The sequence below is a fragment of the Chiloscyllium plagiosum genome, unplaced genomic scaffold, assembly GCF_037043375.1.
Source record: "Chiloscyllium plagiosum isolate Xiang-an unplaced genomic scaffold, Cpla_swu_hap1 HiC_scaffold_32, whole genome shotgun sequence".
Classification (NCBI taxonomy): Eukaryota; Metazoa; Chordata; class Chondrichthyes; order Orectolobiformes; family Hemiscylliidae; genus Chiloscyllium; species Chiloscyllium plagiosum.
The window spans coordinates 1,498,831-1,525,014 of record NW_028270170.1 but is presented as its reverse complement, the minus strand read 5'-3'; the positions used below and the strand labels follow the sequence as shown (position 1 = coordinate 1,525,014).

Below are 26,184 nucleotides of genomic sequence, written 5' to 3'. Positions count from 1 at the left end.
GTAAGTGGCGTTGAAATGCCCATCAGCCATGATTGAATGGCAGAGTGAACTCGATGGGCCAAATGGCCTTACTTCCATTCCTATGTCTTACTGAAGCAGGCTAATCAGCCCAATCCTCATCGCCCCTCCAAACAGCATCCCATCCAAACCCACCCCCCCCCACCTCACTCTATCCCTGCAACACAGCATTTCCAATGGCTAATCCACCTAACCTACACATCTTTAGAATGTGGGATGAAATCGGAGCACCTGGAGGAAACCTATGCAGATATGGGGAGAACGTGCAAACTCCACACAAACAGTTGCCTGAAGATGGAATTAAACTTGAGTCCCTGGCTCTGTGAGGTAGCAGTGCTAACTACCGAGCTATCATGTTATCCTTAAATTGTTCTCTTTTCTCATTTTTGAAACCAGAGATTCTCCAAACGAATCCATTGGTTTCAGCCCATTCAAATTAGTTTTTGACCATGAATAAGAGGACTATTAAATCTGCTTACAGCCAATTGCTAAACCTGAAAAATTAATCTTCAATGTTACAGTATGTATTCACAATTCTCAAGGATTAACAGGAGCATGTAGAATTGGATAGGAAAATCTAAAAACTTGCCAAAACAAGATGAAAGAATGGGCAGATAAACATAGAACATTACAGCACAGTACAGGCCCTTCAGCCCTCAATGTTGTGCTGACCTGTGAAACCAATCTGAAGCCCATCTAAGCCCATCACAATTCCATTTTCATCCATATAGCTATCCAATGACCACTTAAATGCTCTTAAAGATGGCGAATCTACTACTGTTGCAGGCAGTGCGTTCCAAGCTCCTACTACTCTGAGTAAAGAAACTACCTCTGACATCTGTCCCATATCTATCACCCCTCAATTTAAAGCTATGCCCCCTTGTGATAGCCTTCACCATCCAAGGAAAAAGGCTCTCACTGTCCACCTTATCTAACCCTCTGATTGTCTTGTATATCTCAGTTAAGTCACCTCTCAACCTTCTTCTCTCCAATGAAAACAGCTTCAAGTCCCTCAACCATTCCTTGTAAGACCTTCCCTTCATACCAGGCAACATTTAGTAAATTTCCTCTGAACCCTTTCCAAAGCTTCCACATCCTTCCTATAATGTGGTGACCAGAACTGTATGCAATACTCTAAGTGCAGCTGCACCAGAGTTTTGTACAGTTGCAGAATGACCTCATGGTTCCAAAACTCAATCCCTCTATTAATAAAAGCTAGTACACCGTATGCCTTCTTAACAATCCTATCAACCTGGGTGGCAACTTTCAGGAATCTATGTACATGGACACCGAGATCTCTCTGCTCATCTACACTACCAACAATCTTACCATTAGCCTGGTACTCTGCATTCCTGTTGCTCCTTCCAAAATGAATCACCTTACACTTTTCCACATTAAACTCCATTTGCCACCCCTCAGTCCAGCTCTGCAGCTTATCTATGTCCATCTGTAACCTATAACATCATTCTGCACTATCCACAACTCTACTGACCTTAGTGTCATCCACAAATTTACTAACCCATCCTTTTATGCCCTCATCCAGGTCGTTTATAAAAATGACAAACAGCGGCAGACCCAAAACAGATTCTTGTAGCACACCTCTAGTAACTGAGCTCCAGGAAGAACATTTCCCATCAACCACCACCCTCTGTCTTCTTTCAGCTAGCCAATTTCTGATCCAAACCACTAAATCACCCTCAATCTCACACTTCCGTATTTTGCGGAATAGCCTACCGTGGGAAACGTATCAAATGCCTTACTGAAATCCATGTACACCACATCAAACGCTTTACCCTCATCCATCTGTTTGGTCACCTTCTCAAAGAACTCAATAAGGTTTGTTAGGCACAACCTACCCCTCACAAAACCGTGTTGACTATCCCTAATCAACTTATTCAAAGATGTGATAACCAAAATGTTTAAAGCAGGAGATAAAGTCTTGGTACTGTTGCCTTTACATGGTGACCCATTAAAAGCAAACTACAAAGTAATTAAAAAGGTTATACCAAAGAACTGTGGATGCTGGCGATCTGAAACAAAAACAGAAATTGCTGGCAAAACTCAGCAGGTCTAGAAGCATCTGTGGGAAAAAAACAGAGTTAACATTCCAAGTCTGGTGTGTTTTCATCAGAACTCAAATTAAAAGGGTTTGTCAGGTCACATATTTAATTGATACACCTGATCATAGGAAAAAAAATTGATTGTGTTATGTGAACATGTTGCAACAGTACAATCATAGAGAAGATGAGAATGAACAGGCATGGCAAATTGTAGGTACAGTAGAGGAGGATATGTCAAAAAATTATGAGCCAAAGAGAACTGGACAATTTCCAAAGTGAACTTCCTGTTAGGTTAACAAATTCAGAGAAATTAAGGAACTCAGACACTGTATTTTCGTAACTGGAGAAAGATCAGTAGAGAGACATAATGAGATTGCTCAGGACAAAGATGGTTGCAAAGATACACTTGGATGCATCACACTAACCAACCACGACCGAGTTTAGGTATTTCAGACCCGGTAAAACAAAACCCATATCGGTTATACCCAAAGAAACAGGCCAAAAAGACAAATTCAATACATATTGCAGAATCAATCGATCAAACCACGTTTGAGTAACCTAAGTTCTCCTGTAATACTGATTCCTAAACCAGACGGTTCAGTTAGATTATGCATAGATTATAGGAAAGTGAAGGCAGTCACAAAGACAGATTCATATCCTATTCCCAGATTAGAAGACTGTATTGATAGGGCTTATGTTTGGATCTAAAGGGGATATGGTTTAAGTTTGCATATTAGTAATTAATAATCTGATCTTTTTCCTTTTTTGGAGGATAAATAGATTATAATAACTATGATTTTGTTTTCCTGTTTATTAAGGTCTATAAGGTCACCCCTCAGCCCCTGATGCTCCAGGGAAAATAGCCCCAGCCTATATATCCTCTCCCTATAGCTTAAACCCTCCAACCCAGGCAACATCCTTCAGTCTTTATAGGACTCCTTAATGTCAAAGTCAGTCAAATGTGGTGCTGATGTCAAGGTTAGTGACTCCCATCTCACCTCTAAAGTTCAACTCTTTTGACTATGTTTGAACCTAAAGCTATAATACAATTAGAATTGAAGTGGCCTTGGCTTACCCAAACTGAGCATCAGTGATCAGATTATTTTTCTGCAAGTGCTGAATTGATAGCTCCATTGACAACCATTTCCACTACTTTGCTGATAATTATGTCATCACCTGAGCGTATCAGAAAACCCTTTCTGGACTGCTCTGATTAACTCGTCTGCTGCAGCAGGAGAGTTCTAAGGAAGGGTCACTCGACCTGGAACATTAAGTCTGATTTCCGTCTATAGATGCTGCCAGACCTGCTGAGTTTTTCCAGCAGTTTCTATTCATGTCTTTAAAAAGTTGCATTTGGTTGTGTAGTTTCAATAGAAATCTGTATTGACATTTCCCCACAGATACTACAATAGAATTATAGAGGCTTGCTGAGTTGAAACAACTAAAGTTTTCTGTTTGCCTGTTTAGAAAGATAGTTAGAGGATTAACTGTCTTTGATGTGGAATCTGAATAGCAGTCTGTTTTTTTAAATCTGAGAGATGAACAATTTGAGGGAATTTAAAAGCCTTGAATGGGTTCTATGGGAACAATGGCAACCTTGTGATTATCATTCACTGTTGACAAATACAAGGTTGTTTGGCCTTAGTTGAGCCTGCAGTTAAAATGGCAATTCTAATGATGATTTTGAGGAGCCGGTGTTGGACTGGGGTAGACAAAGTTAAAAATCACATAACATCAGGTCATGGTCCAACAGGTGTATGCGGAAGCACTAGCTTTTGAAACGCTGCTTCATCATCAGGTCATTGTGGAGCAGGACCATAAGACACAGAATTCTAATGATGCAAGTATATTGTTTACAAAAGCCCTGCTTCTCTCAGAAGAAGGACTTCCTCTGAGGTATTAACTATTTCTGTAGACATAGGTATTAATCAAGATATTCGTAATGATGGGGCTGTGGTGGAAGATCACAAATGGGTGGTGTCAGATTGAACACCTGTTTGTTATATACATAGCATAAAATCAGTAAGTCAATGGGACCAAGTGTGGGACAGACGGTTGACTGACAACCATCCGTTAATGCCTCTGCTGAAGTTACAAGTACTCCCGCTCCTATCAACTATAATAACACCAAATAGACAATAAACAATAGGTGCAGGAGTAGGCCATTCTGCCGTTCGAGCCTGCACCACCATTCAATATGATCATGGCTGATCATCCTTAATCAGTATCCTGTTCCTGCCTTATCTCCATAACCTTTGATTCCACTATCCGTGAGAGCTCTATCCAACTCTTTCTTAAATGAATCCAGAGACTGGGCCTCCACTGCCCTCTGGGGCAGAGCATTCCACACGGCCACCACTCTCTGGGTGAAGAAGTTTCTCCTCACCTCTGTCCTAAATGGTCTACCCCATATTTTTAAGCTGTGTCCTCTGGTTCGGCACTCAATCATCAGCGGAAACATGTTTCCTGCCTCCAGAGTGTCCAATCCTTTAATAATCTTATATATCTCAATCAGATCCCCTCTCAGTTTTCTAAACTCAAGGGTATACAAGCCCAGTCGCTCCAGTCTTTCAGCGTAAGGTAGTCCAGCCATTCCAGGAATTGACCTCGTGAATCTACGCTGCACTCCCTCAATAGCCAGAATGTCTTTCCTCAAATTTGGAGACCAGAACTGCACACAATACTCCATGTGTGGTCTCACCAGGGCCCTGTACAGCTGCAGAAGAACCTCTTTGCTTCTATACTCAATCCCTCTTGTTATGAAGGCCAGCATGCTATTAGCCTTCTTCAGTACCTGTTGTACCTGCATGCTTACCTTCATTGACTGGTGTACAAGAACACCCAGATCTCTTTGTACTGCCCCTTTACCTAAATTGATTCCATTTAGGTAGTAATCTGCCTTCCTGTTCTTGCCACCAAAGTGGATAACCATACATTTATCCACATTAAACTGCATCTGCCATACATCTGACCACTCACCTAACCTGTCCAGGTCACCCTGTAATCTCCTAACATCCTCCTCACATTTCACCCTGCCACCCAGCTTAGTATCATCAGCAAATTTGCTAATGTTATTACTAATACCATCTTCTATATCATTAATATATATTGTAAGAAGCTGCGGTCCCAGCACTGATCCTTGCAGTACCCCACTGGTCACTGCCTGCATTCCGAAATGGAGCCATTTATCACTACTCTTTGTTTCCTGTCAGCCAATCAACTTTCAATCCAAGTTGGGTGGCACAGTGGTTAGCACTACTGCCTCACAGCGCCAGAGACCTGGGTTCAATTCCCACCTCAGACGACTGACTGTGTGGAGTTTGCACGTTCTCCCCGTGTCTGCGTGGGTTTCCTCCGGGTGCTCCGGTTTCCTCCCACAGTCCAAAGATGTGCAGGGTCAGGTGAATTGGCCATACTAAATTGCCCGTAGTGTTAGGTAAGGGGTAAATGTAGGGGTATGGGTGGGTCGGTGTGGACTTGTTGGGCCGAAGGGCCTGTTTCCACACTGTAATCTAATCTAATCTAAGATAATCTAATCTAATCTAAGATAATCTAATCTAATCTATGTGGGACTTTATCAAAAGCTTTCTGAAAGTCCAGGTACACTACATCTACTGGATCTCCCTCGTCCATCTTCAGAGTTACATCCTCTAAATGTACAGAAATAAACAGCCTGAAAAGGAAAAAGTCAAGTAAATGTTTAAAATGGAGCTCTTCAACAAATCCTTTCCTTCCTCCTTCAGACATCAATACATTTGCTCCATATTATTGGCATTTTCTATTTTTATTGCAAGTCCATGACTGGATTATGAAGCTGTTAAAATTTTGTCAATTATGAAAATGATGAATTATAAAGGTGAAGCTATTCAAGACATGAGCTAGTCCTCGATATTCTATATAGAAAGGCCATACATTTATGTGGCTGTTGGAATTAGAAGCAAGGCAGAGAACACACAAGTTGCCAGACTGAGCAACTTTCTCCAGCCCTCCTTTCTCAACGCCTCCTTTCTCAACATTCCTGCTATGTTCTGAACTCAGTTTTGTTGAGAAAAAATACATTAGAAACTAATGGATTTTTGACAACAGTAATTCCAGGGGAAAAAGGAATGTACTAGCCATGACTGAAGAAAAATTCCTCATCGGAAACCAAAACATCCACATGTAATCAGTGAATTTTTATTGATTTAACCTTTTTATCTGAATCTAATTTGCCCAAGTTTAACAGACATTACTCTGTGAAATTCTATTACCTTTTGGCACACTTGGGGAAGGTATATGTTTGCAAGTATCAATTGGAATTACTGTAGGAAGTATTTATACATATTAACATTTTTTCACATTTTCACTGGAGTGAGTTTTGACACTAAAAATGACTTCTTACATGTTTAAATTACCTGGCACAGCTCTTACAAGACTGCATCCAAGACTGAATTGGCAATATCACATGCTTCTACAACTAAACTTCTGCTATAAACAAATGGAGGATGGGAAAAGAGGAAAACCATTCTTTCCCTTCTAAACTGGTTCCTAGATACTATACAGTGTGGAAACAGACCATTTGGCCTAACAAGTCCACACCAACCCTCGGAAGAGCATTCCACTCAGACCATCCCTTTACTCTACATTTCCCATGGCTAACACAACTTGCCTACACATCCCTGAACACTATGGGTAATTTAAATGGCCAATAAACCGAACTTGCTCATCTTTTGGACTGTGGGAGGAAACTGGAGCACCTGGCAGAAACTCTCCTGGCCACGGGATGAGTATGCAAACTCCACACACACACACACACACACACACACACACACACACACACACACACACACACACACACTATCATCAGAGGCTGGAATCGAACCTAGGTCGCTAGGCCTGTGAGGTAGCCTTGCTAACCACAGAGCCACCTTGCCACCCCCATTATAGCATAGTATAACATGATTACAACATACTATTTCACACCATATTATCTGCTCATGGAATACCATTATTTTGTTCATTCCCAACATACTCACTGTGACTCTTTTCCAAAACTAGCTCCCTTTTTAAAATAAATCATCAATTTTTTTTCAATAATGCATTCCATACTTTAACTCTCAACCAGTTACCCATTCAATCTCTTAGGTAGTTGAGGCCAAAACAATGAATACTTTAGCTCAAAAATAGAAACTGGTGAAAAAGTTCAGCAAGTCTGGCAGCATTTGCGGAGAGAAATCATAGTTAACGTTTTGGATCGGGTGACCCTTCCTAAGAATGGTTTTAGCTATTAGGGCTTAAAGGGATGAAAGAGTATTAAGAGAAAACAGAACAGGGGAAGTTAGATAATCAAATATGACCATATTGAATAGTGGAGCAAACTGCCTACTTCAGCTCCTATTTTCTACATTTCTGTGACAGTGTCCCCACCTCTGGGTTAGATGGCATGGTTTCAAGACCCACCTGTTGCAGAGGTATGTCATAATATGTCTGAACAGGGTTATTCTAACAATCTACAAATAATAAGGAGCAATGGAGATAAATCAGCAAAGTAATAATGAACACTGAGAACCAACTCCTTTATAGATCTGCGATTGCAACATTAGATTTATAATTCCTTAACAAGTGAAACATATAATTTGGTTTCTCCTAGTCTGTATATTTAAGAAAAACAATAATTATTCAAAATACCAAAAATGGCTTGTTCAAATGGAGCCATTGATGTTTAGATTAGATTACTTACAGTGTGACACCGCCCCGCCGAAGCGCAACCCACCCATACCCCTAACCTAACACTACGGGCAATTTAGCTTGGCCAATTCACCTGACCTGCACATCTTTGGACTGTGGGAGGAAAGCGGAGCACCCGGAGGAATCCCACGCAGACACGGAGAGAATGTGCAAACTCCACACAGTCAGTCGCCTGAGGCGGGAATTGAACCCAGGTCTCTGGCGCTGTGAGGCAGCAGTGCTAACCACTGTGCCACCGTGCCGTGATGTCGGCTGGTCACATTTATATAAATGCGTCCACGCTTTGAGCTTGGCAATGTCTGTGTCTCAACAAACTGTACTACCACCATTTTTATGTTTATTAGGTTTAAAAGTGAAGTTAAATGTTCTGAGCTGCCTTAACGGTTTCTGCTCGCGCTCCCTCCCAGGCCCCAGCGCGCGCGGGCGGGGGGGAAATAGGCTGTCCCTCGCGCCCTCCATGTTCTCGTTTCGTGATCCAGTTCTTGTGCAATGGTATCCTCAGATCCGAGAACCAAAGTTGCTTCTCCTGATTGATCAAGTGAGCAGTTTAAACTTTCACTTCTTACAATTAGTTAATGTAAACACTTGTATTGCTGTGTAACGCCGTCAACGTCCTTGTTGTGTTTGTGCACTATTAACGCCATCAACAGGTGGCAGTTGAATCCTTCACAGCTGCTTTCAAAAGTATATCGGACGTAAATTAGCTAATCAATAGCTTTCTAAAATACTTTTTAAAAAAACTTTCTTCTCCAAATGTTAATAATTTAAAATTTACCCAAGCATTTATTTTAGGCCTAATAAAAAGTCTGGGGAAAATGCAGATGATTTTCTTCCTGTGAATTTTTCACAACTTTCCAGAAACAGAGTATAACACATCATTTCCTAAAGTAAAAATGTTTTTTATGTAAACCACTTTGTCATACTTTCTACCATTGCTTTCTATCATGAACTGGAAAACAAGGCACAAGTGGCTTTGATCCTGTGTCTCTTCAGTGATCTAATACTCAGTATTAAAGCTGAATCTTTGTTGCCAGAGTACAATGGTCACATGTGAGCACAGCTTTTCAAAATGGGACCAGATATGTCATCAGAATTAAGGGAGTGGTGGAAATTCTGGCACTGGCAACCTACAATATTCTTGGTACTCTTGGCACTGACAGATGGAAACCCCTCTTGCTGTTTCTTTGGCACTGTCTATCCCCATGACAGTGCAAATAATGCCTGGCTCATCCCCAGCACTGGAGATACTCCAACAGGACCTTCTGGAGGCCAGTACTATCTCATCTATCGCAGTGCATCAGCTGCCAATAAATTGCCACTTCCCAACTACTGTATATTTTTTGATTTAAAGTGCCTTTATTTACAGTAAATGATGTAGAATTGATGACTTGTTGAGATGCTGGGCAGTGGAGCCCCTGAAATTGGTTGCGTCTACTTAGAGATGCCCTTCAATGTGTCACCATTTACAGAGGTCTCCAGAAATGTATCAGCATTCACACAGAGTCTGCAGGGATGTGTCAGTCTTTATGTAAGGACCCCCAGGAATGTTTCAGTATCACACTGGGTCCCCAGGGCTATTTACAGTATTTACACTGCATCTCCACGAGGGTGTCAATATTTACAGCAAGGCCTGAGAGAAGGTTTGATTGTTTCATCCTAGGATCTTAAAAAAAGTGACTGCAGAGATAGTAGATGCATTGAACATTTCTAAAACTTCCTAGTTTCTGGAAAGGTCCCATTAGACTGCAAAATATGAATCCTGTATTCAAGAACAAAGGGAGACAGAAAGCAGCAAACTACAAACCAGTTAGCTTAACATCTGTTGCAGGAAAGTGATATAATTTATTTAAAAAGCCAAAAAAACTGCAGATGCTGGAAATCAGAAACAAAAACAGAAATTGCTGGAAAAGCTTAGCAGGTCTGGCAGCATCTATATGTTGTGAAACTAATTTATTAGAGTTCTTTGAGGAAATAAAAAGTAATATGAATAAAGGGGAAATCTATAGCCAGTGGTGCATTCCAATTTCCAGAAGTTTGATGAAGCTATTGAAGACTGAAAATTTCTAAAAAAAATAAAAACTCAGTATTAACTAGAGAGTAACAAATTAAGGATAAAGGATTGGTTGGCTAAAAAGAAAATAATGATATTAATTACTTATATATAATGGCTTTTTTTTTTAGTTTGGCAGGCTACAACTAGTGGAGTGCCACAGGAAGTAATATTGGACCCTCAACTCTAAATAATCTATATTAATTACTTGGATGAAGGGACCAAATCTATAGTTGTTAAATGTTCTGAAGTCAAAAAGATAGATGGGAAAGAAAGTTGTGAGGATAAAGAAACTACAAAGAATTTAGATAGGTGGGTGGACAAAGATTTAGGTGAAAGATGTAATATAAGAAAATGTGAATTTGTCCATTTTGGCAGGAAAAATCGAAAAACATTATTCAAATGGAGAGAGATTGTAAAACTCTGCTGCATAGAGGGATGTTAGTGTTCTCGTAAGTAATTCACAAAGCGTTAGCATGCAAGCACATCAAGTGATTTGAAAGACAAATGGAATTTTGGTTCTTTTTGGCAGGAGACTGAAATATAAAACTAAGTTGGTTTTCCACAATTGTAAAGGGTGTTGGTGAGACCACATTGCAACACCATGTGTTGTTTTGGTCTCCTTAATTAAGAAAGGATATAAATGCATAATGCAACAGAGGTTCATTTGACTGATTCCTGGGTTGAGGAGATTATCTTTTGAGGAAAGGTTGCACAGGTTACTTGAATGATTTATTGCCACATATATCCAGGGAGATAAAGTGAAAAATGTTCTGTTACCACAATGGGGAAGAAAGTTGTGAGGATAAAGAAACTACAAAGAGAAACTACAAAGGTGCAATTTTGAGGTACGAAAGAATAAAAAGAAAGTACTTAAATTGAGTTCATCTCCATCAATCAGGATCCCAAACACAGCTCCAGAACTTCTGCAAGGTCCCCGCTCTAAGCTACATCAGCCAGAAGTACTTGCTCTGCTATCGCAGCAGATGACCCAACACCATTCCAGGAACCCATGCATCAGACATAAGAGCCAGGAGTCACCGCTGACACCGTTCCAGTCTCCCCACAACGTCAGGAAGATGAAGAAAAGAAAAAAGACAAAGGTAAGGTGCTGGAAGACTGGAGGTTGGCAAACGTGGTGCCACTGTTTAAGAAGGGCGGTAAAGACAAGCCAGGGAACTATAGACCGGTGAGCCTGACCTTGGTGGTGGGCAAGTTGTTGGAGGGAATCATGAGGGACAGGATGCACATGTATTTGGAAAGGCAAGGACTGATTCGGGATAGTCAACATGGCTTTGTGCATGGGAAATCATGTCTCACAAAGTTGATTGAGTTTTTTGAAGAAGTAACAAAGAAGATTGATGAGGGCAGAGCAGTAGATGTGATCTATATGGACTTCAGTAAGGTGTTCGACAAGATTCCCCAATGGGAGATTGATTAGCAAGGTTAGATCTCATGGAATACAGGGAGAACTAGCCATTTGGATACAGAACTGGCTCAAATGTAGAAGACAGAAGGTGGTAGTGGAGGATTGTTTTTCAGACTAGAGGCCTGTGACCAGTGGAGTGCCACAAGGATTGGTGCTGGGCCCTCTACTTTTTGTCATTTACATAAATGATTTGGATGTGAGCATAAGAGGTACAATTAGTAAGTTTGCAGATGACACCAAAATTGGAGGTGTAGTGGACAGCGAAGAGGGTTACCTCAGATTACAACAGGATCTAGACCAGATGGGCCAATGGGCTGAGAAGTGGCTGATGGAGTTTAATTCATATAAATTTGAGGTGCTGCATTTTGGAAAAGCAAATCTTAGCAGGACTTATATACTTAATGGTAAGGTCCTCGGGAGTGTTGCTGAACAAAGAGACCTTGGAGTGCAGGTTAATAGTTCCTTGAAAGTGGAGTAACAGGTAGATAGGATAGTGAAAAAGACATTAGGTATGCTTTCCTTTATTGGTCAGAGTATTGAGTACAGGAGTTGGGAGGTCATGTTGCAGCTGTACAGTACATTGATTAGGCCACTGTTGGAATATTGCATGTAATTCTGGTCTCCTTCCTATTGGAAAGATGTTGCGAAACTTGAAAGGGTTCAGAAAAGATTTATAAGGATGTTGCCAGGGTTGGAAGATCTGAGCTACAGGGAGACACTGAACAGTCTGGGGCTGTTTTCTCTGGAGCGTGGGAGGCTGAGGGGTGACCTTAGAGAGGTTTACAAAATTATGAGGGGCATGGATAGGATAAATAGACAAAGTCTTTTCCCTGGGGTCGGGGAGTCCAGAACTAGAGGGCATAGGTTTAGGGTGAGAGGGGAAAGATATAAAAGAGACCTAAGGGGTAACCTTTTCACACAGAGGTTGGTACGTGTATGGAATAAGCTGCCAGAGGAAGTGGTGGAGGATGGTATAATTGCAACATTTAAAAGGCATTTGGATGGGTATATGAATAGGAAGAGTTTGGAGGGATATGGGCCGGGTGCTGGCAGGTGGGACTAGATTGGGTTGGGATATCTGGTCGGCATGGATGGGTTGGACCGAAGGGTCTGTATCCATGCTGTACATCTCTATGACTCTAAGAGGGAGAAGAAGAAAGTAGCCAGCCTGGAGCGGACGGGATCAGCCCAAACATTACCTCCCATGCCAGTGCCATTGCTCTTCTCTGGTTAAGTCCATAAAAGTTGAAATAAATACATTTTCCTATAATCCTTCAAAATGCACATCCTCCAAGAAATATTGAAGATGAAGTGTCAAAAGCCTATTGATATCTGTCTTGAATATACTCATGACTAAGTATTACCAACTCTCTGGTGTAGTAATCCAAATTACACATTAGGCCTGTGTCAATTGAAGTTTAGAACAGAGAAAGGCGATCTTACTAAAAAAAATAAGATCTTCAGGGGACTAGGCAGGGTAGATGTATCATTTTGTGGGAGGGACTAGAATGAGGAAACACCGTTCAAATATAAAAAAGTCCTCCTTTTATATGATTACAAGATAACAAGAATTTATTTTCTCCCAGAGGGTCACTACTCAAGGAATTCTTCCCAGAGAGCAGTAGAGGTGGGGCCATCAAATATTTGGTAAATCAAATGGATTCTTGATTGACAAGGGAGTCAAAGGGTATGCAGGTTAAAAGTAGAGTTGAGGCTACAATTGGACTAACCATGATCTTAACAAATGATAGAGCAGACTCAAAGGGAAGAGTGGCCTTCACCTGCTCCTAATTTGTGTGTTTCCTTTTGTACAAACAACAAGCACAGCAATTATACAGGTTAACTTGGCAATTAGAAAGGCAAATGTATGTTGGCTTGTTATGCAGATTGTAAAGGGCTTTGGTGACACCAGACCTAGAATACTGTGCATAATATTAATCTCTGCATCCAAGGACGAATAGACATGCCTTAGTGAAGATTGATTAGAGCGGTGCTGGAAAAGCACAGCAGGTCAGGCAGCATTTGAGGATCAGGAAAAATTGATGTTTTGGGCAAAAGCCCTTCTTCAGGAATGAAGCCCCATTCCTGATGATGGGCTTTTGCCCAAAAAGTCGATACTTCCTGCTCCTCAGATGCTGCCTGACCTGCTGTGCTTTTCCAGCACCGCTTTAATTTTGACTCTAATCGCCAGCATCTGCAGTACCCACTTCTGCCCCTTAGAGAAGATTTGGTAAACAGTAAAAGCATCAAGGATTCAGTAATAGAATACTCAGATAAGGGAGACTGTCCAACGACAAGAAATTGAGGAGAATTGATTCATACTGTCTCTAACAACAATTTGCATTCATTTTCTCATTTGGCTCAATACAATGTTCCAAGACAAGAGTATTATGAAACAAAACTTAATACACAGAGGAAGATGTTAGGCCAGATGACCAAAAGCCTGGCTAAATATGTAAGTTTTAGAAGTCAATATCACTTATTGTAGAAAATAATGTCTAATACACTAATGCCTTTTATGGATGTCTTTACATGGCCTAGTCTACATGTAACTCCAGACCCACAGCTTGATTAGGTTAGATTCCCTACAGTGTGGAAACAGGCCCTTTGGCCCAACAAGCCCACACCAACCCTCCGAAGAGTAACCACCCAGACCCATTTCCCTCTGACTAATGCACCTAACACTCTGGGCAATTTAGCATGGCCAATTCACCTAACCTGCACATCTTTGGACTGTGGGAGGAAACCCACGCAGACACGGGGAGAATGTGCAAACTCCACACAGACAGTCGCCTAAGGCTGGAATTGAACCCGGGACCCTGTCACTGTGAGGCAGCAGTGCTAACCACTGAGCCACCGTGCTGCCCCTTGACTGTTAAATCACCCATGAAATGGCCAAGCAGACACTCAGTTGTATCAAATTGCTAAACAGTCTCAAAAAAGGAATAATACAAGTCAGATTGCCTGGCACCAGAAGTGACAAGAGCAAATTCAGCCCTGTCCACCCTTAAAGACTTCCTCACTGATATCTGAGAGCTCTCACAGCACCATGCTTGTGGAAACATACCTCACAGACAATGTCCCAACCAAGACTATCTGGCAGGACAAGCTCAGCAGAGGTGACGGCACAGTAGTATACACTAGAAAGGGAGTTGTCCTGGGCCATCAATATTGACTCCAGACACCATGAAGCCTCATGGCATCAGTCAAACATGGGCAAGGAAACTTCTTGCTGAATGCATTGACCCCCTCAGCTGATTAATCAATGCTCCTCCATGTTGACCAGCACTGGGAGGAAGCACTCAGGGTGGCAAGGGTAGAGAATGTACTCTGGTAGGGGACTTCAATGACCATCACCAAGAGTGGCTCAGCAGCCCCACTATTGATCAAGCTTGTTGAGTTCTAAATTGCTGGGAGACTGGGGTTGTGGCAGTTGGTGAGGGAACCAACTACAAGGAAAAGCCTACTCGAACCCATCCTCACCAGTCTGATTGCTGCAGAAGCATCAGTCCTTGACAATATTGGTAAGAGTGACCACTGCACAGTCCTTGTGGAGACAAAGTCTCATGTTCACATTGTGCCACTACCACCATGCTAATGATTTCAAACAGCTCAAGATTGGCAGTAATGAGGCACTGGAGGCCATCAGAGCAGCAGAGTTGTACTCCTGACTCAATCCGCAAACACATGGACTGGCATTTCCCTCACTAACATTATCATCATGCCAGAGGAACAACCTCAGTTCAATGAAGAGTGCAGGACAGCATGCTCAGAGTAGCACAAAGCTTATCTAAAACTGAGCTATCAGCCTGGTGAAATGATAGTACAAGACTGTGTGTGTATTAAAACATGATCAGCAAGTGACAAACAGGGCTAAGCAATTCCACAAACAACAGATCAAATCTAAGCTCTGCAGTCATGCCACATCCAGTTGTGAATGGTGGTGGACAATTAAGCAGCTCACTGCAGGAGGAGGCTCAATAAATATCCCCATCCTCAACAATGGGGAGCCCATCACATCAGTCCAAAGGATAAGGCTAAAGCATTTGCAATATGGTACAAATGGCTGACCAGTCTCAAATGGCCAAATAGTCTAAGCCTGTTCCTATTTTCAATTTTTCTGTGTAACAGGCTTCAGTTAGAAGTGCAGAGCTGTTGACCTGTTTCGGGCTCCTCCAGAGGTCACAACATCACATATGTCAGTCTTCAGCCAAATTGATAAACTCCACATGATACCAAAAGACAGCTTTACATTCTGAAAAGGAAATAATAATATACCAACAATAGGACCGAAGACCTGAGCCCCAGAACTTAATGTTAAGCCAAGGTGTTGCAGTACAGTTATAATACTGGCATCTACCTGACAAAATGGAAAATTGTCCAGATATGTCCTGTACATAAATCGCAAGCAAAAGCCAAACTGGCCAGTTATTACACAATCTGAGAATTTTCAATCATTGGTAAAGTGATGGAAGGGTCCATCAACAATGCCATCAAGCAGCATTTGCTTAACAGTAACCTGCTCACATCTCAGTGTGGGTTTCATCATGGCTATGCAGCTTCTGACTTCAATCCAGTCATGGTTCAAATATGGAAAAAAAGAACTAAACTTAAGAGGTGAGGCAAGAGTGACAGCTCTCGAATTCAAGACAGCATTTGACCAAGCGTGGCATCAAAGAACAGACTGAGGAGAGCTAGAAGGGAGCATGAAAAAGCCTTGGCAAGTAGGATTAAGGAAAACCCTAAGGCATTCTACACTTACGTAAGGAACAAGAGGTCGGCCAGAGTAAGAGTAGTGCCGATCAGGGATACTGGAGGAAACTTGTGTCTAGAGTCAGAGGCGGTAGGGGGGTCCTTAATGAATGCTTTGCTTCAGTATTTACTAGTGGGAGGGACCTTGTTGTTTGGTGAGGACAGTGTGAAGCAGGCTGATACACTCGTAAAGGTTGATGTTAAGGAGGATGTGCTGGAAATTTTGAAAAACATGAGGATAGATAAGTCCCCTGGACCAGATGGGAAATACCCAAGGTTACTACAGGAAGTGAGGGAAGAGATTGCAGTGCCTTTGGAAATGATCTTTGCATCCTCACTGTTCATTGGAGTACTGCCAGATGATTGGAGGGTAGCAATTGTTATTCCTTTGTTCAAGAAAAGGAATAGGGATAATCCTATGAATTACAGACCAGTCAGTCTTATGTTTGTGGTGGGCAAATTATTGGAGAGGATTCTGAGACTCAGGATTTATGGTTAATTGGAAAAGCATAGTTTGATTAGAGATAGTCAGCATGGCTTTTTGAGGGGCAGGTAATGCCTCACAAACCTTATTCAATTCTTTGAGGATGTGACAAAACAAATTGAAGGTAGAACAGTGGATATGGTATATATTGATTTTAGCAAGGCACTTGATAACGTTCCCCAGATCTAAAAGTTGAAGTTCTAAATTGGAGATGGGCCAATTTTAGGCAAGAACTTTCAAAAGCTGATTGGGGGCTGATGTTCGCAGGTAAAGGGACAGCTGGAAAATGGGAAGCCTTCAGGAATGAAATAACGAGAATCCAGAGAAAGTATATTCCTGTTAGGGTGAAAAGAAAGGCTGGTAGGATAGAGAATGCTGGATGACTAAAGAAATTGAGAGTTTGGTTAAGAAAAAGAAGGAAGCAGATATAAGGTACAGACAGGATAGATAGAATGAATCCTTAGAAGAGTATAAAGGCAGTAGGAGTATACTTAAGAGTGAAATCAGGAGGGAAAAAAGGGGACATGAGATAGCTTTGGCAAATAGAATTAAGAAGAACTCTTTTGTCCTTAATGTATTTGTCAAAATGAGTCATTCCTGATTAAGAGCTTTTGCCTGAAACGTCGATTTTCCTGTTCCATGGATGCTGCCTGACCTGCTGTGCTTTTTCAGCACCACTCTAATCTTGACTCTGATCTCCAGCCTCTGCAGTGCTCACTTTCGCCTCGGGGTGAGTAGCCTGCTTCCACACTACAGTGATTCCTTGTATTCCTCAAGATACTGTCCTGGCCTAACAATCTTAGAACATAGAACAGTACAACGCAGTACAGGCCCCATCGGCCCTCAATGTTGTGCCAACCTTTTATCCTACTCTTAAGATCAAACTAAATTACATAGCCCACATTTTACTATCATCCACGTGCTTATCCAAGAGTCGCTTACATGTCCCTAATGTATCTGATTCTAATACCACTGCTAGCAGTACATTCCACGCACCCACCACTCTCTGCGTAAAGAACAGACCTCTGAAATTTCCCCTAAACCTTCCTCCAGTCAACTTAAACCAATGCCCCCTCGTGATAGCCATTTCTGCCCTGGGGGGATAAAGTCTTTGACTATCCACTCTATCTATCCTCTCATCATCTTGTACATCTCTATCAAGTCACCTCTCATTCTTCTTTGCTCCAATGAGAAAAGTCCTAGCTCCCTCAACCTTTCCTCATAAGACATGCCCTCCAGTCCAGGCAGCATCCTAGTAAATTTCCTCTGCACCCTCTCCAAAACTTCCATATCCTTCCTACAATGAGGTGACCAGAACTGAACACAATATTCCAAGTGTGGTTTCACCAGGCCTCATAGAGCTGCAGCATAACCTCGCAGCTCTTAAACTCAATCTCCCTGCTAATGAGATCCAACACACCATATGCCTTCTTAATAACCCTATCAACTTTGGTGGCAACTTTGAGGGGTCTATGGACATGGTTCCTAAGGTCCCACAGTTCCTCCACACCGCCAAGAATCCTGTAATCTGCAATCAAATTCGATCTTCCAAAATGAATCACTTCACACTATTCTAGGTTGAACTCTATCGCCACTTCTCAGCCCAGCTCTGCATTCTGTCAATGTCCCATTGCAATCTACAACAGCCCTCCACGTTATCTACAACTTCACCAACCTTCATGTTATTGGCAAACTTACTAACTCACCCTTCCACTTCCTCATCCAAGTCTCTTAGAAAAATCACAAAGAGCAGAGGTCTCAGAACAGATCTTGACGGAACACCAAAATGCTCTCCCATTGAGAGATCTGATACCTGACCTGGTTCATTGCCAAGCACCAAATCCAATATGGCCTCCCCTATAAATCTCCATATTGAGTGAGGAATCCTTCCTGGACACACCTGACAAAATCTGCTCCATCCAAACTATTTGCACTAAGGGGGTTCGAATCAATATTAGGGAAGTTGGAGTCACCCATGATACCAATCCTGTTACTTCCACACCTTTCTAAAATCTGCCTCCCAATCTTCTCCTCCATGTCACTGTTGCTTTTGGGCGGTGGGGAGAGGGGTCTATAGAAACCCCCCAACAAAGTCACAGCTTCTTTCCTATTTCTGATTTCCACCTATACTGACTCTCAGTGGACAAACCCTCCTCGATGATCTCCCTTTCTGCAGCTGTTATACTATCCCTGATTAGCAATCCACTCCCCCATCTCTTTTACCTTCCTCCCCATTCCTTTTGAAACACCTAAACCCCAGAATATCGAACAACCATTCCTGCTCCTGTGAGATCAAAGTCTCAGCAATGGCCACAACATTATAGCTTCAAGTACTGATCTATGTTCTAAGTTCATCACCCTTATTCCTGACATTTCTTGCGTTAAAGTAGACACACTTCACCCCGTCACACTGGCTGCAACTTTGCCTTATCAACTGTCTATTCTTCCTCACAGACTCTCCACACGCTGTATGTGCCTATTCACCAGCCACCCCATCCTCTGATCTGTAGCTCCAGTGCCAATCTTGTTTAAACCCTCCCAAAGAGCTCAAGTGAACCTCCTGCCCAGGATTGTTTCCCTCCAGTTCAGATGCAACCCATCCTCCTTGTACAGGTCCCACCTCCCCAAGAAGGTACCCCAATGATCTACAAATCTGAAGCCCTCCCTCGAACACCAGTCCTGCAGCCACATGTTCAGCAGCACTCACACTCTGTTCCTAGCCTCACTAGCCCATGGTACCGGTAGTATTCCTGAGATTACTACTCTGCTTGTCCTGCCTTTTAGCTTCCAACCTAACTCCCTATATTCACTTTTCAGGTCCTCATCCCTTTTCCTAGCTATGCCATTGGTACCGATGTGTATCTCAACTTCTAGCTGCTTACCCTCCCCATTAAGAATCATGTAGACTCAATCCGAGACATTCCCGACCCTGGCAAATGGGCAGCAACATACCACCTGGGAATCTCGTTCGCGACCACAGAATCTCCTGTCCAGAATCTTCAGCTGCTTCAAAGATTTTCCCACTGACAAAGAGCCAGAACTGTGGATGTTCACTGATGTTTGTGCAATGTTCAGCACGGTGGCACAGGTGTCACCATGGCACGGTGGCTCAGAGGTTAGCAATGCTGCCCCACAGCACCAGGGACCCGAGTTCGATTATTGCCTCGGGTGACTCTCTGTGTGGAGTTTGCACATTCTCCCCATGTCTGCATGGATTTCCTCTGGGTGCTCCGGTTTCCTCCCCCATCCAAAGATGTACAGGTCAGGTGAACTGGCCATGCTAAATTTACCATAGTGTTAGGTGCATTAGTCAGAGGTAAATATAGCACAGGGGAATGGGTCTGGGTGGGTTATTCTTCAGAGGGTTGGTGTGAACTTAGAGTCATAGAGATGTACAGCATGGAAACAGACCCTTCGGTCCAACCTGTCCATGCCGACCAGATATCCCAACCCAATCTAGTCCCACCTGCCAGCACCCAGCCCATATCCCTCCAAACCCTTCCTATTCATATACCCATCCAAATGCCTTTTAAATGTTGCAATTGTACCATCCTCCACCACTTCCTCTGGCAGCTTATTCCATACACGTACCACCCTCTGTGTGAAAACGTTACCCCTTAGGTCTCTTTTATATCTTTCCCCTCTCACCCTAAACCCTCTCGCTCTAGTTCTGGACTCCCCGACCCCAGGGAAAAGACTTTGTGTATTTATCCTATCCATGCCCCTCATGATTTTATAAACCTCTATAAGGTCACCCCTCAGCCTCCCACGCTCCAGGGAAAACAGCCCCAGCCTGTTCAGCCTCTCCCTGTAGCTCAGATCCTCCAACCCTGGCAGCATCCTTGTAAATCTTTTCTGAACCCTTTCAAGTTTCACAACAGCTTTCCGATAGGAAGGAGACCAGAACTACAAACAATATTCCAACAGTGGCCTAACCAATGTCCCGTACAGCCGCAACATGACCTCCCAACTCCTGTACTCAGTACTCTGACCAATAAAAGAAAGCATACCAAACGCCTTCTTTACTATCCTATCTACCTGCGACTCCACCTTTAAGGAGCTATTAACCTGCACTCCAAGGTCTCTTTGTTCAGCAACACTCCAGAGGACCTTACCATTAAGTGTATAAGTCCTGCTAAGATTTGCTTTCCCAAAATGCAGCACCTCGCACATACCTGAACTAAACTCCATCTGGATTAGTGGTGCTGGAAGAGCACAGCAGTTCAGGCAGCATCCGAGGAGCAGTTTTACTGCTCCTCGGATGCTGCCTGAACTGCTGTGCTCTTCCAGCACCACTAATCCAGAATCTGGTTTCCAGCATCTGCAGTCATTGTTTTTACCTTTTTTAAACTCCATCTGCCACTTCTCAGCCCATTGGCCCATCTGGTCCAGATCCTGCTGTAATCTTAGGTAATCTTCTTCGCTGTCCACTACACCTCCAATTTTGGTGTCATCTGCAAACTTACTAATTGTACCTCTTATGCTCACATCCAAATCATTTATGTAAATGACAAAAAGTAGAGGATCCAGCACTGATCCTTGTGGCACTCCACTGGTCACAGGCCTTCAATCTGAAAAACAACCCTCCACCCCCTCTGTCTTCTACCTTTCAGCCAGTTCTGTATCCAAATGGCTAGTTCTCCCTGTATTCTGTGAGATCTAACCTTGCTAACCAGTCTCCAATGGGGAATCTTGTTGAACGCCTTACTGAAGTCCATATAGATCACATCTATCGCTCTGCCCTCATCAATCCTCTTTGTTACTTCTTCAAAAAACTCAATCAAGTTTGAGACATGATTTCCCACACACAAAGCCATGTTGACTATCCCTAATCAGTCCTTGCCTTTCCAAATACATGGACATCCTGTCCCTCAGGATTCCCTCCAACAACTTGCCCACCACCGACGTCAGGTTCACTGGTCTATAGTTCCCTGACTTGTCCTTACCACCCTTCTTAAACAGTGGCACCACGTTAGCCAACACCCAGTCTTCCGGCATCTCACCTATGACTAACGATGATACATCTCAGAAAGAGGCCCAGCAATCACTTCTCGAGCATCCCACAGAGTTCTAAGGTACACCTGATCAGGTCCTGGGAATTTATCCACCTTTATGCATTTCAAGACATCCAGCACTTCTTCCTCTGTAAACTGGACATTTTGCAAGGTGTCACCATCTATTTCCCTACATTCTATATGTTCCATATCCTTTTCCACAGTAAATACTGATGCAAAATACTCGTTTAGTATCTCCCCCATTTTCTGCGGCTCCACACAAAGGCCGCCTTCCTGATCTTTGAGGGGCCCTATTCTATCCCTAGTTACCCTTTTGTCCTTAATGTATTTGTAAAAATCCTTTGGATTCTCCTTAATTCTATTAGCCAAAGCTATCTCATGTCCCCTTTTTGCCCTCCTGATTTCCCTCTTAAGTATACTCCTACTGCCTTTATACTCTTCTCAGGATTCACTCGATCTATCCTGTCTGTACCTTACATCTGGTTCCTTCTTTTTCTTACCAAACCCTCAATTTCTTTAGTCATCCAGCATTCCCTATACCTACAGCCTTTCCTTTCACCCTAACAGGAATATACTTTCTCTGGATTCTCGTTATCTCATTCCTGAAAGCTTCCCATTTTCCAGCCATCCCTTTACCTGCGAACATCTGCCCCCAAGCTTTTGAAAGTTCTTGCCTCATACGTCAAAATTGGCCTTTCTCCAATTTAGAACTTCAACTTTTAGATCTGGTCTATCCTTTTCCATCACTAGTTTAAATCTAATAGAATTATGGTCACTGGCCCCAAAGTGCTCCCCCACTGACACTTCAGTCACCTGCCCGCCTTATTTCCCAAGAGTAGGTCAAGTTTTGCACCTCCTGTAGTAGGTACATCCACATGCTGAATCAGAAAATTTTCTTGTACACACTTAAGAAATTCCTTTCCATCTAAACCCTTAACACTATGGCAGTCCCAGTCCACGTTTGCAAAGTTAAAATCCCCTACCATAACCACCCTATTATTCTTACAGATAGCTGAGATCTCCTTACAGGTTTGTTTCTCAATTTCACTCTGACTGTTAGGGGGTCTATAATACAATCCCAATAAGGTGATCACCCCTTTCTTATTTCTCAGTTCCACCCAAATAACTTCCCTGGATGAATTTCCAGGAATATCCTCCCTCAGCACAGCTGTAATGCTATCCCTTATCAAAAACGCCACTCCCACTCCTCTCTTGCCTCCCCTTCTATCCTTCCTGTAGCATTTGTATCCTGGAACTTGTTGGGCAGAAGGGCCTGTTTCCATACTGTAGGGAATCTAACCTAATCTATCCATTACTCCTTAGTTATTGAAGCAATCCATGTCCAAATTCACAAAGATCTGGATCATATCAAAGCTTGGGCGATAAATAACAAGTCACATTTTTTCCACACAAGTGACAGGCAATGACCATCTCCGATATGACAGAATTGAATTAACACTCTGTGACATTCAATGGCATTACCATCACCGAACCCACCATAATCAACATCCTGGGAGTTACCATTTACCGCAAACTGAACTGGACAAGCCATATTAATAGTAGCTACACGAGCAGATCAGAGGCTAGGAATCCTGCAGCAAGTAACTTACCTTCTGATTCCTCAAAGCCTGCCCATCATCTACATGACACAAGCGAAATGGAATATTCCTCACTTGCCTCATGCTCAAGAAGCTTGACACCATCCAGAACAAAGCAGCCCATTTATTTGATTGACATCACGTCCATATAAATACACCTCTGAATAACCAATGCCCAGTGTCAACAATGTGTATCATACAAGATTCGTTACAGAAATTCATCAAGGCTCCTTAGACCTTCCAAAAATCTCTAAACCCAAGACAACAATCTTCTAGGAGGACATGCAGCAGATAGATGGACCACTACCAGCTCCAAGGTCCCCTCTGAATCAGTCATATCCGACTTTAAAAAATTACTTGAGGCAGGATGGTGGCACAGTGGTTGGCACTGTTGCCTCACAGTGCCAGGGATCTAGGTTCAATTTGAGTCTTGGACAACTGTCTGTGTGGAGTTTGCACATTCTCCCCATGTCTAGTGAGATTCCACCGGATGCTCTGGTTTCCTCCCACAGTCCAGAGAAGTGGAAATCCAATTGCCCTTTAGAGTCCAGCGATGTACAAGCTAGGTGGCTTAATTATGGTAAATGTGCAGATATGGGGGATGTTCTTCCGAGGGTCAGTGCCGATATGGGGGATATTCTTCCGATGGGCTGAATAGTCTCTATCTGCACTGTAGGGATTCTATGATTCTATATAACACAGTTTCTTCACTGTTGCTGGGTCAAAATCTGAAACTCCCTCCTTAGAAGCCTTGTTGGTCTAATTACACCAAATGGACTGCAACAAAAAGTTGGATTAGAGTGGTGCTGGAAAAGCACAGCAGTTCAGGCAGCATCCGAGGAGCAGGAAAATCGACGTTTCGGGCAAAAGCCCTTCATCAGGAATACAGGCAGAGTGCCTGAAGGGTGGAGGGATAAATGAGAGGAGGGTGGGGGTGGGGAGAAAGTAGCATAGAGTACAAGAGGTGAATGGGGGTGGGGATGAAGGTGATAGGTCGGGGAGGAGGGTGGGGGAAGGTCGCAAAGAGTACAATGGGTGGATGAGGGTAGGATGAAGATGATAGGTCAGAGAGGAGAGTGGAGTGGATAGGTGGAAAAGATGATAGGCAGGTAGGACAAGTCATGGGGACAGTGCTGAGCTGGAAGTTTGGAGCTGGGATGAGGTGGGGGGAGGGGAAATGAGGAAACTGGTGAAGTCCACATTGATGCCCTGGGGTTGAAGTGTTCCGAGGCGGAAGATGAGGCGTTCTTCCTCCAGGCGTCTGGTGGTGAGGGAGCGGCGGTGAAGGAGGCCCAGGACCTCCATGTCCTCAGCTGAGTGGGAGGGGGAGTTGAAATGTTGGGCCACAGGGCAGTGTGGTTGATTGGTGCGGGTGTCCCAGAGATGTTCCCTAAAGCATTCTGCTAGGAGGCATCCAGTCTCCCCAATGTAGAGGAGACCGCATCGGGAGCAACGGATACAATAAATGATATTGGTGGATGTGCAGGTAAAACTTTGATGGATGTGGAAGGCTCCTTTAGGACCTTGGATGGAGGTGAGGGAGGAGGTGTGGGCACAGGTTTTGCAATTCCTGCGGTGGCAGGGAAAGGTGCAAGGAAGGGAGGGTGGGTTTTTGGGGGGCGTGGACCTGACCATGTAGTCATGGAGGGAACGGTCTTTGCGGAAGGCGGAAAGGGGTGGGGAGGGAACAAAAAGTTCAAGAAGACAGCTCACCATGGCCATGTCCCCATACCTACAAAGATATTTTTAAAAACTGAAGTATAATTCTAGCATAGATGTCTAAGCTGGGCTTGGATAACTCCGTGTTCTCTTATATTAACCATAGACTTTCTAGCAGGCCTGCCAAACACCAGTAATTGTGTGTGCACTGACATCAGCTTTTCCTGTAGTTTGTACCAAAGTCCTTAATTTAGTCTCCTGCAATAGAACTTGTATGACTTTGCCCTTTGGTTGGTACCTGTGCTACCCTTTTCTCCTGCTCTGGCTGTATGATGCTGTGCCCAATGTCACACCAGGTGCAGGTCCTTCCTCCAAGCTACACTCTAAAATATATATCGTGTCAGTATCTGAGTTGGTGGCTGCAAGTCTGAATGAGTAACAACGCTTTTTCTTCACCAGCCACTCTTTCCTCTTTCATTTCTTGTCCTTGCAACACCGCCTGGCCAGCTGACTATTGACTCTTGATATCTGAAAAAGGTATTGAAAGAAGGTGCAGTGACACAGAAGGAAACAAACACGAGATGCATGTTTCATCTGCACCTTATAAATAATAGAATGTGTATGAGCGGGAAGTGGGCTATGAGAAGGATGATTAGGTGTCTATGTCCTCAATCATAGTCACTCCAATGATGCAAGCACTGTCTCCAGCACTAGGGTGAAGACATACACCTATACTGTTCCCAACCAGTTAAGCACCACAGTGTGCAGTTGTGCACCACACTGTCTGATAAGAGGGAGGAAAGTGTGATAGTTACTGCAGTGCAATGTGCTTGAGAGATGTGACTGTCATGGTTGAATACCTGGAAATGTAGGACAGCTGTAAGATGTGGATACAAGATGAGTCACAGTGTTAGTGTGTGAAGTGAGGTAAACCTGTGGATGTAAGGTTTGAGTCATGGTTGATGGACACTTTTTGTAATTGTGGGGAGGCAGTGATGTAGTGGTTTTACTATTAGACTAGTAATCTAGAAACCCAGTCAAATGCTCTGGAGACACACGTTCAAAACCCACCATGGCAATATAGTCAAATTTGAATCAAGGAAATCGAGAATTAAAAGTTAGTCAAATGGTGACAATGTATTGATGTCGTAAAAATCCACCTGGCTAATCAATATCCTTCAGGTAGTAAAATCTGTTGTTCTGATTTGTCCATGCATGACTTGGAACCCACAGCAATGTGATTGACTCTCAACTACCCTCTAAAATGGCCTAACAAACCAGTCAGTTTAAGATCTGATTAGGGATAGACAATAAATGCTGCCCAGTTAGTGATGTCCACAAACCATAAACTAGTAAAATGAAATGAATTATGGGGTTCATGATATGATTTCC

The 26,184-nt window shown here is 43.0% G+C and overlaps 1 protein-coding gene and 1 long non-coding RNA gene across 4 annotated transcripts in view; one reads left to right on the top strand and one right to left on the bottom strand.

Moving 5' to 3' along the window:
• Nucleotides 1–26,184, bottom strand: part of LOC122539702 (zinc finger protein Aiolos-like) — a 228,060-nt gene that overhangs the window by 129,224 nt on the left and 72,652 nt on the right. The window lies entirely within an intron of this gene.
• The window catches only part of LOC148141528 (uncharacterized), a 35,426-nt gene continuing 17,331 nt past the window's right edge, over nucleotides 8,090–26,184 (top strand). The window contains exons 1-2 of the long non-coding RNA XR_015752461.1: nucleotides 8,090–8,343; nucleotides 10,757–10,958. This is a non-coding gene — a long non-coding RNA (uncharacterized LOC148141528). The remainder of the gene's footprint in view (nucleotides 8,344–10,756; nucleotides 10,959–26,184) is intronic.